The sequence below is a fragment of the Coregonus lavaretus genome, assembly GCF_964263955.1.
Source record: "Coregonus lavaretus genome assembly, chromosome: 4".
Lineage (NCBI taxonomy): Eukaryota > Metazoa > Chordata > Actinopteri > Salmoniformes > Salmonidae > Coregonus > Coregonus lavaretus.
The window spans coordinates 56249170-56265740 of record NC_139991.1 but is presented as its reverse complement, the minus strand read 5'-3'; the positions used below and the strand labels follow the sequence as shown (position 1 = coordinate 56265740).

Here is a 16571-nt window from a genome sequence, read left to right as displayed (position 1 = left end):
GGCAGCTTATGGTAGAGAAACATTCAATTATCTAGCAACAGCTCTGGTGGACATTCGTGCAGTCAGCATGCCAATTGCACGCTCCCTCAAAACCAAGACATCCGTGGCATTGTATTGTGTGACAAAACTGCACATTTTAGAGTAGCCTTTTATTGTCCCCAGCACAAGGTGCACCTGTGTAATGATCATGCTGTTTAATCAGCTTCTTGATATGCCACACCTGTCAGGTGGATAGATTATTTTGGCAAAGGAAAAATTTTCACTAACAGGGAAGTAAACATATTTGTGCACAACATTTGAGAGAAATAAGCTTTTTGTGCATATGGAACATTTCTGGGATCTTTTATTTCAGCTCATGAAACATGGGACCAACACTTTACATGTTGCGTTTATATTTTTTTCAGTATAGTTATGGTTCCTTTCAGATGACTCATAGGAAACAACAACCACTACTGACCTGGCCATTGTGATCAAAAGTGTATGGCAGTTTATGGTCAATGTTCTATACCACCTGATTCAGCTGATCACTAATATCTTGATTAGCTGAATGGGGAGTATTATTGCTGGGTTGAAATAAAAGCCTGCACACAATGTGGCTCTCCAGGAACAGGAGTGAAAAACACAAGCCTACAAGTAGAACTATTGACCTTCCCAGTGCAGTATCTGTGACTACCATCTCACAGACTACCCCGTTGCGCTCACCTCGGTCATCATGAAGTGCTTCGAGAGGCTGGTCATGGCCCACATCAAGGCCAGCATTCCAGGCATGCACAGATCCACAGAAGATGCCATTTCCATCGCTATTCACACGGCCGTAACACATCTGGACATGAGGAACACCTAAGTGAGAATGCTGTTCATTGACTACATTTCAGCATTCAACACTATTGTTCCCTCCAAGCTCGACACCAAGCTCAGAGCCCTGGGTCTGGACACCACCCTCTGCAACTGGATCCTGGACTTCCACTGGCTGTGAGGATTGGCAACAACACCTCCTCAATGGAGTGTTGTAATGTAGCCCTGTCTTGGTAGGTTTCCCCTACCTTAACACACTTCCATATGAGCTGAACTCCCAACTATAATCACCCCATCTGCCATTTGTATTTAGAATCTAGTAAATCTGTGATTGCCATGGATGGCAGGTGAAAGTTGTGTATTGTTGGCAGCACATTATTTACACTCCCACTATATTGTGACTCATGTTGTGAAGTTGATGTCTACGGGCGTGTGTGTGTGGGGTGCTGGTACTGTTGGTGATACTCCACCTGTTATCGTAGGATGAGAGCAGGCCTGCACCTCAGCAGACAGTGTTATCCTGGATCACCACACCCTCACCTGGGGAATATGGAGTGACTGAGGAGAAGGAGTAGATGAAGAAGAGAGGAGGGGGAGGATGAGTAGAGTCGATGTGTGTAGAGAGATATAATAGAGATATGAAAAAGGACAATATGATAGATGGATAATTGAGGAGGAAGGGAGAGGAGTGAAGGAGGAGAGAGAATGGGGTGGGTGGAAAGAGGTGAAGAAAGAGAAAATAATTGAGTTCCCACACATTACGTACTGATCCTCCAGTAAATCTCTTAAAATAGCTCCAAACATGGTTGAGTCAGGCATGCGGAAGGGACAATGGTGGGAAATTCTGATCCATTTTCTTCTACCATTTCCTTGAAATAATGCCTCCTCTTTCCTTCATTCTGCTCTAACACTCATCTTTCACACCTGATTCCTCATCTCGTCTTCCATCTCTCTATCAGTCAATCCCTTATTACGTCTCTCTCTCATTCCTGAACGTTTGGAATGTTCTTCAAAGAGCGGTCTTGCCACAGTTCTCTAACCACATGATAGGTATTGATGTATTCTGGTTTCCCTTGGCTGCAAAGGTACATATTGCAGAGACTGGAGTTGAATAGAGCCTTGAGTCATTGCGGTATACATAACAGCTGTTGAAGATAATGCAACCATTGTGCTTCTATATTTGCTGTTGTCTCGGGTCAAGTATTAAATTAACACTTGTTTTTCCTTCTTTGTCTTTTTAAATCACTGTTAGCTCTTGAAACAGGTTTTTTCTCCCAGCCTCTATCGGAGCAGGTTTATTTCAGTCCATCCTCCGGTTTATGCCTTGCTTCATCTTGTAGCCAGAACTATTGTTAATGTTGAGCGACTGTATTTTCACTTCTTTATAGCGTGTGGGGAAGTTGGTTTAGAAGATTCACAAAAGATAGATTTACTAAGAAATCACACTACTGCACTTTTGTAGATGTAGAAGGACTACCTAAAATATTGATGACAACAATATATTCCTTTGAGAGCAATATTTAGTTTCCCCACAGATGCGTAAGCATCCAATTTGTCTAAGAATTTAGAGAAGATTATAGCAGGTCTGCAGGCTTATATTATAATCATTCAAACTGTGTAGGTGAGTGTGTAGACATACAGTGGGGAGAACAAGTATTTGATACACTGCCAATTTTGCAGGTTTTCCTACTTACAAAGCATGTAGAGGTCTGTAATTTTTATCATAGGTACACTTCAACTGTGAGAGACGGAATCTAAAACAAAAATCCAGAAAATCACATTGTATGATTTTTAAGTAATTCATTTGCATTTTATTGCATGACATAAGTATTTGATCACCTACCAACCAGTAAGAATTCCGGCTCTCACAGACCTGTTAGTTTTTCTTTAAGAAGCCCTCCTGTTCTCCACTCATTACCTGTATTAACTGCACCTGTTTGAACTCGTTACCTGTATAAAAGACACCTGTCCACACACTCAATCAAACAGACTCCAACCTCTCCACAATGGCCAAGACCAGAGAGCTGTGTAAGGACATCAGGGATAAAATTGTAGACCTGCACAAGGCTGGGATGGGCTACAGGACAATAGGCAAGCAGCTTGGTGAGAAGGCAACAACTGTTGGCGCAATTATTGGAAAATGGAAGAAGTTCAAGATGACGGTTAATCACCCTCGGTCTGGGGCTCCATGCAAGATCTCACCTTGTGGGGCATCAATGATCATGAGTAAGGTGAGGGATCAGCCCAGAACTACAGGACCTGGTCAATGACCTGAAGAGAGCTGGGACCACAGTCTCAAAGAAAACCATTAGTAACACACTACGCCGTCATGGATTAAAATCCTGCAGCGCACGCAAGGTCCCCCTGCTCAAGCCAGCGCTTGTCCAGGCCCGTCTGAAGTTTGCCAATGACCATCTGGATGATCCAGAGGATGAATGGGAGAAGGTCATGTGGTCTGATGAGACAAAAATAGAGCTTTTTGGTCTAAACTCCACTCGCCGTGTTTGGAGGAAGAAGAAGGATGAATACAACCCAAAGAACACCATCCCAACTGTGAAGCATGGAGGTGGAAACATCATTCTTTGGGGATGCTTTTCTGCAAAGGGGACAGGACGACTGCGCCGTATTGAGGGGAGGATGGATGGGGCCATGTATCGCGAGATCTTGGCCAACAACCTCCTTCCGTCAGTAAGAGCATTGAAGATGGGTTGTGGCTGGGTCTTCCAGCATGACAACGACCCGAAACACACAGCCAGGGCAACTAAGGAGTGGCCCCGTAAGAAGCATCTCAAGGTCCTGGAGTGGTCTAGCCAGTCTCCAGACCTGAACCCAATAGAAAATCTTTGGAGGGAGCTGAAAGTCCGTATTGCCCAGCGACAGCCCCGAAACCTGAAGGATCTGGAGAAGGTCTGTATGGAGGAGTGGGCCAAAATCCCTGCTGCAGTGTGTGCAAACCTGGTCAAGACCTACAGGAAATGTATGATCTCTGTAATTGCAAACAAAGGTTTCTGTACCAAATATTAAGTTCTACTTTTCTGATGTATCAAATACTTATGTCATGCAATAAGATGCAAATTAATTACTTAAAAATCATACAATGTGATTTTCTGGATTTTTGTTTTAGATTCCGTCTCTCACAGTTGAAGTGTACCTATGATAAAAATTACAGACCTCTACATGCTTTGTAAGTAGGAAAACCTGCAAAATCGGCAGTGTATCAAATACTTGTTCTCCCCACTGTATGTGATGGGAGTGTCTGTTATTGAATAGTTACCTATTCCGTGGTAAAGCGACCCCTGCTTCGCTGTGACCAAATTTGATTTCCTGGGCGAGGGCACCTCGATCTTCATCAGGCCATCACAACACTGCTTCCACTGACCTGCAATGAGAAGTAGACATGTCTTTGTAAAATGTATTTAATTGAAATGTTACAATATAATTTTTTTTACATAAGTTCAGTTTATCATCTTGGTGAAACGTTCCCCTCACCCATTTCAATTTAAATACAAAAGAGAGTGAGTAGTATGACAAAGAGATTAATTTCAGTATAATGCCAATCAAGCCCTTTTCTCCAACTAGGTTATTCTACTTAATGTGCACTGTTATGGCCTTATGCATGCATTACCCCTGGACCATAAATCAGTAGGTGTATTCCAGATGTCAGGCCTCTGTCAGCACATTAAGACACCAACCTCAACACCTGTTATTATACGTGTGGCAGAGAATTGAGTGTCTGTAATAACACCCTCCATCTGAATAGCACTGTTTATAAGGAGGAGAGCAGGTATATCAAGGATTCAGAAGAATGTACAGGTAATGTAAGGTGTGCCACCAACGTTGCTTTTTTATGATTGAAATTTTTCGAGATTTCTCAGTCACAACATCAATAAGAACATCACCAGGGTTTTTTACGACTGCACTCTTCAGAGCCTTCAGGCATCATAGGTATTTTCCTGTTTTTATTGGTATGCTGTTCTGAAAACAAAAAACGTGGTTGAGAAGGAACACAGGGAGGAAACCCGTAAGACCCCGTCAAAATAGTACCTTGGGTTAAAGGGGCAATCTGCAAATGTTACATCACTTTTCAGTTAGTAATATTATATAGCCACTGATTCTTGAAGAATCAGCTCATGAACCATGAACTGCAGATTGTCCCTTTAAAAACGAAGTCAAAGAAGAATGCTATCTGTTCGGTCATAAAGTAATCTCTTCCCTATGTCTGAGCCCTCCTCACAGTCTTCTAACCATTCCCATCATTCAGATAATAGACACCATTCATGTCCAAAACAAGTACTTCAGTGTCAGACAATGAGAAGGAATACCTGAGGACAGACAGACATCCGACAGACAGAGACAGGCACACACCCAGCCACACCTATACTTAAACCGCCTATCCTACACTACCACAAACATTTTCTCAATACAATAATGCAGCGGTACTGAAATTAAAACGGTGACTTAAAATCATTAAAGTCATCAACAAGGCACAAATAATTGTGAGGACTGAGGTGTCATTTAAAGCTGGAATCCTTAATGGTGAAACTGCCAGGTCCGTTTGCCATATTAGAACAACAAAGAAGTTACTGAAAACAACAAACACTGTTTTATCCCGTCGGACATCATTGCACGAGCGATAGAAAAGCACAATATGTACTGCACTTTTTTTTTACCATGCTGCGTGACGTAAAAAGCTGAGGGATGGGTCTGGAGAAATGTAACCACACTCAAATTCACAGACAAAGCTATGGATGCAACAACTGACCATCCAGGATTTAAACATTATAGTTTTTTATCATGTTTTGAGGCTATCCAGTGTTTGTTTACATTTATATTGTTTACAAACATTGGAGTAAAATAATATTATATATTGGGTTCTGATCAGTTGAACTAAGCTCATGAGGCATTTCTATGTTATATTCTTAAATAATCAATGGGTATATACAGTGAGGGAAAAAAGCATTTGATCCCCTGCTGATTTTGTACGTTTGCCCAATGACAAAGAAATTATCAGTCTATAATTTTAATGATAGGTTTATTTGAACAGTGAGAGACAGAATAACAAAAAAAAAATCCAGAAAAACGCATGTCAAAAATGTTATAAATTATTTTAATGTGGGAAATAAGTATTTGACCCCTCTGCAAAACATGACTTTGTACTTGGTGGTAAAACCCTTGTTGGCAATCACAAAGGTCAGACGTTTCTTGTAGTTGGCCACCAGGTTTGCACACATATCGGGAGGGATTTTGTCCCCCTCCTCTTTGCAGATCTTCTCCAAGTCATTAAGGTTTCAAGGCTGACGTTTGGCAACTCGAACCTTCAGCTCCCTCCAAAGATTTTCTATGGGATTAAGGTCTGGAGATTGGCTAGACCACTCCAGGACCTTAATGTGCTTCCTCTTGAGCCACTCCTTTGTTGCCTTGGCCATGTGTTTTGGGTCATTGTCATGCTGGAATATCCATCCACGACCCATTTTCAATGCCCTGGCTGAGGGAAGGAGGTACTCACCCAAGATTTGACGGTACATGGCCCCATCCATCGTCCCTTTGATGCGGTGAAGTTGTCCTGACCCCTTAGCAGAAAACCCCCCCTAAAGCATAATGTTTCCACCTCCATGTTTGACGGTGGGGATGGTGTTCTTGGGGTCATAGGCAGCATTCCTCCACCTCCAAACACGGCGAGTTGAGTTGATGCCAAAGAGCTCCATTTTGGTCTCATCTGACCACAACACTTTCACCCAGTTCTCCTCTTAATCATTCAGATGTTCATTGGCAAACTTCAGACGGGCATGTATATGTGCTTTCTTGAGCAGGGGGACCTTGCGGGCGCTGCAGGATTTCAGTCCTTCACGGCGTAGTGTGTTACCAATTGTTTTCTTGGTGACTATGGTCCCAGCTGCCTTGAGATCATTGACAAGATCCTCCCGTGTAGTTCTGGGCTGATTCCTCACGAGGTGAGATCTTGCATGGAGACCCAGGCCGAGGGAGATTGACAGTTCTTTTGTGTTTCTTCCATTTGCGAATAATCGCACCAACTGTTGTCACCTTCTCACCAAGCTGCTTGGTGATGGTCTTGTAGCCCATTCCAGCCTTGTGTAGGTCTACAATCTTGTCCCTTGGAGAGCTCTTTGGTCATGGCCGTGGTGGAGAGTTTGGAATCTGATTGATTGATTGCGTCTGTGGACAGGTGTCTTTTATACAGGTAACAAACTGAGATTAGGAGCACTCCCTTTAAGAGTGTGCTCCTAATCTCAGCTCATTACCTGTATAAAAGACACCTGGGAGCCAGAAATCTTTCTGATTGAGAGGGGGTCAAATACTTATTTCCCTCATTAAAATAATGTATAAGATTTTTGACATTTTTATGGATTTTGTTGTTGTTATTCTGTCTCTCACTGTTCAAATAAACCTACCATTAAAATTATAGACTGATCATTTCTTTGTCAGTGGGCAAACGTTGGGCAAACGTACAGTGGGCAAACGTATTTGATCAGCAGGGGATCAAATACGTTTTTCCCTCACTGTATAATTTATTTATTTATTAAGTCCAAAAATTGATGTAGCAACTATAGATTGCCCCTTTAAAGAAAATAAATGAGTCAATACAACATCTCTAACTAATGTAGTTAACGTAAATTCAATCAGTAAGGCTGGTCTGAATGTCCCATCTTACATTAACTTTGGTTCAGTAGTCCATTATATTCACATTGCTTCCTTTCCTAGTCTCCCTAGTAGCTGTGCCACTAGAGATCCTGGTTCAAATCCAGGCTCTGTCGTAGCCGGCCGCGACCGGGAGACCCATTGGGCGGTGCACAATTCGTCCAGGGTAGGGGAGGGAATTGCTGGCAGGGAGGTAGCTCAGTTGGTAGAGCATGGCGTTTGCAATGCCAGGGTTGTGGGTTCGATTCCCACGGGGGGCCAGTATAAAGAAATAAAAATAATAATAATAATGTATGCACTAACTGTAAGTCACTTTGGATAAGAGCGTCTGCTAAAATGTAAATGTTTATCATGGGCACAGCGGGAACTTTATACTGATATGTTCACAATTGGTTTCATCAACAACACAATGCCCTGTCACTCCTTCTCCTCTACTATCAATTAACCATTTGGAGAGTGTCAGTCAATCATCCTCTAGCCCATGAATTCCCAAACGTTTTTTGCTTCGTGAACCACCAATTGAGTTGTCTTGAGTCGCAACCCACCATAATGGTTGAGCAGTGAAAAAACATACACAGACCAAAGAATAAGTAAATAAAATCAATCTTGGCACCAGAGAGACAATTTTGCAGTTTCAAAGCTAATCTCCTGTAATTCCACACACCCTGCCATGGAGCTGAAAGAACATTTCGCAGTTTTCTAAGCTAATTTTGTAATCAACAGCTTTTAGACCTGAACATATTCAAAGAGGCGTGAGGGTACATGCATTGTTTCAAGTCTTAATTTATCTCAGTGTAAAGTTGTCACGTCCGTCGTGTAAAGGATTGGACCAAGGTGCAGCGTGGGACCAAGGTGCAGCATGGTATGCATACATGTTTAATATTATAATAAACACTTGACCAAATAACAACAGCAACTGAACGTGAAGTTCTAAACGCTAACAGCAAATAGAAACAAAAACAAGATCCCCCAACTAAAGGTAGGCAAAATGGCTGCCTAAGTATGATCCCCAATCAGAGACAACGATCGACAGCTGCCTCTGATTGGGAACCACACCCGGCCAACATAGAAATAGACTAAACTAGATTCTATCCAAATCACACCCTGACCTAATCAAACAGAGAATACAGGTGATCTCTAAGGTCAGGGCGTGACAAAAGTAAAAACGGACAATATACTTATCAAAAAGTTCAGTTAGTCGGCAGTTATGCATGATGTGCCAGATAGTTAAATAGTTATGTAAAACCATAAGGCTAAACCAGCCCATAAACATTAGACGTGGGAAATATGAGAATGCTAAACCAGCCCATATACATTAGATGTGGGAAATCTGAAAAGGCTGCATTCCATTGTGGTAGCATGCCATTCCACAAAGTGATACTCATCATCTCACTGATGTAATAAATAGCAACTGTCGCTATGCAGGGTACAGCAGCTTCCTTTAGGTGACGTAAATTAGTCTTATCAACACTTACTCCCTCTCTCACACACACACACGTTTAACTAACCTTGTGGGGACACACAATTGATTCCCATTCAAAATCCTATTTTCTTTAACCCCTAACCCTAAACTTAACCCGAAAACCTAACCCTAAACCTAACCTTTAACCCCTAACCAAAATTCTAACCCTAACACTATAATTCTAACCTCAACCCTAAACTCCCTAGAAATAGAAATAGCCTTTTTCCTTGTGGGGACTAACAAAATGTCCCCAGTTGGTCAACATTTTCTAAGTTCACAATTCTTGTGGCGACTTCTGGTCCCCACAAGTATAGTTAAACCCGTATGTACACGTACACACACACACACACCTCATTCTAATATACAGTGCATTCAGAAAGTATTCAGACCACTAGGACTTTTTCCACATTTTGCTACTTCACAGCCTTATTCTAAAATGGATTAAACATTTTTTTCCCCTCATCAATCTACCACAATACCCCATAATGACAAAGCAAAAAGTTGTTTTTGAAATCTTTGCTAAAAAAAATAGAAAATATTGAAATATGATATTTACATAAGTATTCAGACCCTTTACTCAGTACTTTGTTGAAGCACCTTTGGCAGCGATTACAGCCTCGAGTCTTCTTGGGTATGACCCTACAAAGCTTGGCACACCTGTATTTGGAGAGTTTCTCCCATTCTTCTCTGCAGATCCTCTCAAGCTCTGTCAGGTTGGATAGGGAGTGCACAGCTATTTTCAGGTCTCTCCCGAGATGTTAGATCGGGTTCAAGTCCGGGCTCTGGCTGGGCTACTCAAGGACATTCAGATACTTGTCCCGAACCCACTCCTGCGTTGTGTTGTCTGTGTGCTTAGGGTCATTGTCCTGTTGGAAGATGAACTTTCGCCCCAGTCTGAGGTCCTGAGCGCTCTGGAGCAGGTTTTCATCAAGGATCTCTCTGTACTTTGCTTCGTTCATCTTTGCCGCTGAAAAACATCCCCACAGGATGATGCTCCCAGGTCCCCAAGAACACAGTGTCCTCCATTATTCTGATATGGAAGAAGTTTGGAACTACCAAGATTCTTCCTAGAGCTGGCCGCTCGGCCAAACTGAGCAATCGGGGGAGAAGGGCCTTGGTTAGGGAGGTGACCAAGAACCCGATGGTCACTCTGACAGAGCTCCAGAGTTTCTCTGTGGAGATTGGACAACCTTCCAGAAGGACAACCATCTCTGCAGCACTCCACCAATCAGGCCTTTATGGTAGAGTGGCCAGACGGAAGCCACTCCTCAGTAAAAAGGCACATGACAGCCCACTTGGTGTTTGCCAAAAGGCACCTAAAGGACTCTCAGACCATGAGAAACAAGATTATCTGGTCTGATGAAACCAAGATTTAACTCTTTGACCTGAATGCCAAGCGTCACATCTGGAGGAAACCTGGCACCATCCCTACGGTGAAGCATGGTGGTGGCAGCATCATGCTGTGGGGATGTTTTTCAGCGGCAGGGACTGGGAGACCAGTCAGGATTGACGGAAAGATGAACAGAGTAAAGTACAGAAAGCCTTGATGAAAACCTACTCCAGAGCACTCAGGACCTCAGACTGGGGCGAAGGTTCACCTTCCAACAGGACAACGAACCTAAGCACACAGCCAAGACAACGCAGGAGTGGCTTCGGGACAAGTCTCTGAATGTCCTTGAGTGGCCCAGCCAGACCCCAGACTTGAATCCGATCTAATATCTCTGGAGAGACCTGAAAATAGCTGTGCAGCGACGCTCCCCATCCAACCTGACAGAGCTTGAGAGGATCTGCAGAGAAGAATGGGAGAAACTCCCCAAATACAGGTGTACCAAGCTTGTAGCGTCATACCCAAGAAGACTCAAGGCTGTAATTGCTGCCAAAAAGTGCTTCAACAAATTACTGAGGAAAGGGTCTGAATACTTATGTAAATGTGATATTTCCAGGTAAGAAAATATATACATTTGCAAAAATAAAAATAAAACGGTTTTCTCTGTCGTTATGGGGTATTGTGTGTGATTGATGAGGGGAAAAAATGATTTAATCAATTTTAGAATAAGGCTGTAACGTAAAACAAATTTAAAAAAGTCAAGGGGTCCGAATACTTTCCGAATGCACCGTATATGCCAGTTATTTGATGGTCTGACCGCATTCTGTCCCCTATTAACACTTTTTAAACTTTTGGTACCAGTGAGAATGACATAAGAAAGTAGTCAAGACGACTAGTTTGGTTGAGCCTCCGCCATGTATATCTCACTAGGTCAGGATATTTAAGCCTACATATATCCACTAGTTCCAATATATCCACGATATTCGCGATTTCCTTAAGTGCATAAAGTTGATAGTTTGTAGTGTGATTTCCTTTACGGTCCATTGAGGTATTTAAAACCGTATTATAAATCTCCCACCATAATAATAGAGTCTTGTTTCGCATGTATGCTTGATAAATTATCATATATATTTTCAAAGAAGTGTGGATCATCATTACTTGGACCGTATAGACTAATGAGCCAAATCTGCGCTCCAATAACATATTTAAAATAATCTACACTATATATAGAAAAGTACGTAGACACCCCTTCAAATTAGTGGATTCGGCTATTTCAGCCACACCCGTTGCTGACAGGTGTATGAAATATAACAAGGCCATGCAATCTCCATAGACAAACACTGGCAGTAGAATGGCCTTACTGAAGAGCTCAGTGACTTTTAACGTGGCACTGTTATAGGATGCAACCTTTCCAACAAGTCAGTTTGTCACATTTCTGCCCTGCTAGAGCTGCCCTGGTCAACTGCAAGTACTGTTAATGTGAAGTGGAAACGTCTAGGAGCAACAACGGCTCAGCCGCAAAGTGGTAGGCCACACAAGCTCACAGAACGGGAATGCCGAGTGCTGAAGCGCGTAAATATTGTCTGTCCTCGGTTGCAACACTCCCTACCGAGTTCCAAACTGCCTCTGGAAGTAACAGCACAATAACTGTTTGTCGGGAGCTTCATGAAATGGGTTTCCATGGCCGAGCAGCCGCACACAAGCCTAAGATCACCATGCTTATTGCCAAGTATCATCAGCTGGAGTGGGGTAAAGCTTGCCCCCATTGGACTCTGAAGCAGTGGAAACGCGTTCTCTGGAATGATGAATCACGCTTCACCATCTGGCAGTCCAATGGACAAATCTGGATTTGGTGGATGCCAGGAAAACGCTACCTGCCCGAATGCATAGTGCCAACTGTAAAATCTGGTGGATGAAGAATAATGGTTTGGGGCTGTTTTTCATAGTTCGGTCCAGGCCCCTTAGTTCCAGTGAAGGGAAATCTTAACGCTACAGCATACAATGACATTCCAGACAATTCTGTGCTTCCAACTTTGTGGCAACAGTTTGGGGAAGGCCCTTTCCTGTTTCAGCATGCCAATGCCCCCGTGCACAAAGCGAGGTCCATACAGAAATGTTGTCGAGATCGGTATGGAAGAACTTGACTGGCCTGCACAGAGCCCTGACCTCAAACCCCATCGAACACCTTTGGGATGAATAGGAACGCCGACTGTGAGCCAGGCCTAATCGCCCAACATCAGTGCCCGACCTCACTAATGCTCTTGGCTGAATGCATTTACATTACATTTACATCATTTAGCAGACGCTCTTATCCAGAGCGACTTACAGGAGCAATTAGGGTTAAGTGCCTTGCTTAAGGGCACATCGACAGATTTTTCACCTAGTCAGCTTGGGGATTAGAACCAGCGACCTTTCGGTTACTGGCACAACGCTCTTACCCACTAAGCTACCTGCCGCCCCACAACGCTCTTACCCACTAAGCTACCTGCCGCCCCTTGTCCCTAATGGAAGCAAGTCCCCGCAGCGATGTTCCAACATCTAGTGGAAAGCCTTCCCAGAAGAGTAGAGGCTAGTATAGCAGGACTGTGAGCCAGGTCTGCTATACCAACTCCATATTAATGCCCATGATTTTGGAATGAGATGTTCGACGAGCAGGTGTTCACATACTTTTGGTCATGTAGTGTACCTTGCAGGTCTGTTTGAACAATTTGTACATTCGGATCAAAATTGTTAATTAATATCATCACCCCTTTTGAATTTCTATGCCCATGGGAGAAGTATATTTCGCCTGTCGTATCGGGTGAATGGTGGCAATTATTGCTGATAAACAAAGGAGTCCGCTCATACTGAACTTGGATCATAAGGTTTATTCATATCACAAGCTTCAGCATAAGTGACAGATGTCATGACATCCGGAGAGCGACGCCTCAGAATGGCCGCTCTGCCCTTTCATTGTCTAGCCCCTACTTATAAACAATGCAAAAAGATGGGTGGCTCCCTTTTCTGGCCAATCACCAGTCTCCCCTGGGGCGTCACCCCACAAACGCCACATTTGACCTAATCATAAACAACATTCCATTTCTTCAAGAAAAACATTTAACAAAGGCATAATCCCAATACACGACATTTCCCCCCTTTGAGACTAAACAGTCTCGAAAACAAACAGAATAGGATTATGACAAGTGACAATTTATCTTATTGAGTATCTTTAACATTAAACCAAAAACATTTTTCTCTAGAGTGTAAATACCTTTCTATGAAATATGAATAACTGTTTATGAAGTGTGTATACATTACTATGAAATATGAATAAATCTTTATGGAGTGTAAGAGCGAAAAACTGTCCGGCAGCCATCTTTTCAGATATCCATCCATCAATCAAGACAGTAAAATTCTCTCACGGTCCCTCTGCCCCAGGCAACCACCTCGGTACTCCCAATAAACTCATAAACAATGTAAATGCATTTGAAACTATAATGCAATTAAATACACATGTAAGCCCCTGCAAACAAAATCCTATCCAAAAAATATCCACTCTAAGGCTGGTCAACCCATTGGACCCTACAGTGGACCTCTCCCTGCCTAGACTCCCTGTCCCTAAGCATTCACGAAATAAACAAAAACATCTAAGTTCCCCACATGTATTCAATAACATCAAACATCATTCTACAAAAATCAATACCTAAGAATATGACACAATTATGTATTACACATGCAAATATGTCTATATTTCATTGCAGACACTGGAATGTAGTCCACTACACTTCATCTCCCCGTAGTCTCCTCTTCCAATGGACTGTTGATGATGGAATCGGAATCTTTCCACACCCTCCTTGTTTCATCTCCTCCAGTCATATTGTCCCTTCATATTGTCCCTGTTTGAGTATTTCAATCTCCACATGTCCCCCAAATGCTTCTGGAAGAAAAGGAAAGACCAAACAGTATCTTTTGCAAAACAACACTTTCAAATTAAACATCAATATCAACTAAGAATATAAAAATGATATATAAATGATGCATGAATCACATTAAATGATAGAATAATGAACTAGGATAATTATTCATTCATACACTTCCCCCCTTTGATTAATAAAATCATACCAAAATCACCCTAATATCGAAAAAATATATATATTGAAAAATGATCAAAACATCAAAAATTATATTTATCCATTCAGTTCCACTTGTCCATCTTCATCCAGATCAGGAACAGTCAACACCGGCATCTGAGTGTTGTCTCCAGGCATCACTCTCCAACCTATCTCAATATCATAGCTTTCTCAAAGGTCAGTAACAAATTACAAACATCACACACAGTGCTATCAAAGCTGCAATTAAATGTAACCCATCACTGCCCCTACTGGCCTACCTGATCTTGCAACCAAGACTTCGCTGACCATCCAGCTCCTTCAGATATACCAAATGCATCCCTTATATTCTTCAATGCATATATAACCCTAGTGATAATATCTGAACTATCTGGACTCAAAGTATAACTAGCATTATCAATATGATCTTCCCAAATATTACACCATACCATGGAAAAAGTCCCCCCTTCTCCCTTGGACTCATCCTTCAATGACAGGCTTGAAGACTATGACATGTCTCCATGTCTCTTTTCATCCAATTTCAAACCTAGCTTCAGATTTCTGTGTCCGGTGCTACCCCTCTTTTAATGGTAAAACCTCATATGGAAGCTTCAACGTTGACATGTAACAACATCCTGTCCATCCATAATGTAAGAATATATATTTCATCACCACAAACCCTCCAAACATCTCTAAAATTCCCCATAGTCACATTGTCAGGCAAAAGCTAATCTTTCACCATCAAAGTCCTGCTCTTCTTACTAACTGGAACATAAAACGTAACATATTTCTCATTACTACCCTTAAGGTCATGCATACCCAAAGTTATCATATAACATCACAATCTGATATTCCCATAAACATACCCCTTACCTCATATGTTTTATTAGAACAAAACAACTTTTAGCCCTCAATGGTTACACCTCAAATGCTTCAGGGTTTGCTGTTACCTGAGTTTCCTTCCCATCTAACAAATGCACACAAGTTAATTCACTTAACCCAATACCACCTAACCCTAGGCTTAAACAAATGTTTTGACAACGACATTATTTTATCTGTTACTGATTGTTGTTGCTGATACAACAGTCATGACAAAGCATAAGATTGACACATACTTGATAGAGGTCGAGCGACCGTCTCTAACATGTTTGTCTGGAATTCTCAACAGACATGGACCCTCAAGATTCCTCACTGATATTACAGAATGAGCTGCTGGAACCTGCCCATCTATCTCTAATCTTCACAACAGAAGAATCAAACCACTCCATTTAGTTTCTCTCTTCCCTAACGAGCGGTACTGATCAGATACCTCTCCTTGTCTGTCATTAAAATCAAAGACCTCATCCTGTACCTCCATGATGAATCTATATTCTCTCTACTACTATCTGTTCTCCTATTTTAACCCTATTCGTACTATCATTGACAGCACTCTCCATCCGTAACATAAACCCCTGAGTCCTTCTTGCTACCCCCTTTAATTTCAGAAAAGTTGTTGTCGGTGTCATACTTCCTACATTTGCTATTGCCATCGTATCATTAATCCCTTCCAAAGTTACCATTAAAGTAGTTGATTTAGTTGATGTATTAACACTCTTAACTACTTTTAGTGCGAAAGCTACCGATATCCTATGTGTATTATCTACTGTTGGAGTGACTACTGTAATCTACTCCTGCTGAACTCCTTTGGTGACCGTGGAGGCTTCACCAGATTTCAAATCTTCCATTATAAGCGTCACTTTATGAATTACATAGCCTTTTAACCAATAATTCTTAACCGGAACAAATTTTAATGCTTGCACTAGATAAGTACACATATATTCTCCCTGATCTTTCTCTGTAACATTACGCCAAATAAGTGAACAGTCACTCATAACCCTCTTCCACTTCATATCGTTGTACAAACTATATCTCCTTTGATTAGGTGCAACAGCTTCTACATCTGGTCCTGATAACAATACTTCTTCTCCATAATTATCTCTCCATGTGGGAGGAACGTCCCCATCCTAACCCTAAAAACAGCGTTCCCCTAAAATGGGTGCTGGAGATATTGGTTCCCTTATAACCAAATGCGATATATTTATGGCTTTAATAACTATCAATGTTGAAAGAGTTAAATTGCTTCTCACTGTTGTTTTAATAGACTGACGTGTTAATGTCCTTATTGTTACTTCATCCATTTTCCCCAAAGCTTTGAAGTCTTTGCTTGTACTTCCATTTATCACCACTAGTGTCACTTTTTCCC

General features: G+C 41.9%; 1 pseudogene across 1 annotated transcript in view; it reads right to left on the bottom strand.

Moving 5' to 3' along the window:
• Window positions 1–1297: 1297 nt before the first annotated feature.
• LOC311127478 (rhotekin-like) overlaps window positions 1298–16571 on the bottom strand; it is a 52817-nt pseudogene continuing 37543 nt past the window's right edge. The window contains exons 8-9 of the transcript in view: window positions 4070–4174; window positions 1298–1335 (exon numbers count right to left, since the gene is read on the bottom strand). The product of the transcript in view is annotated as a rhotekin-like (transcript). The remainder of the gene's footprint in view (window positions 1336–4069; window positions 4175–16571) is intronic.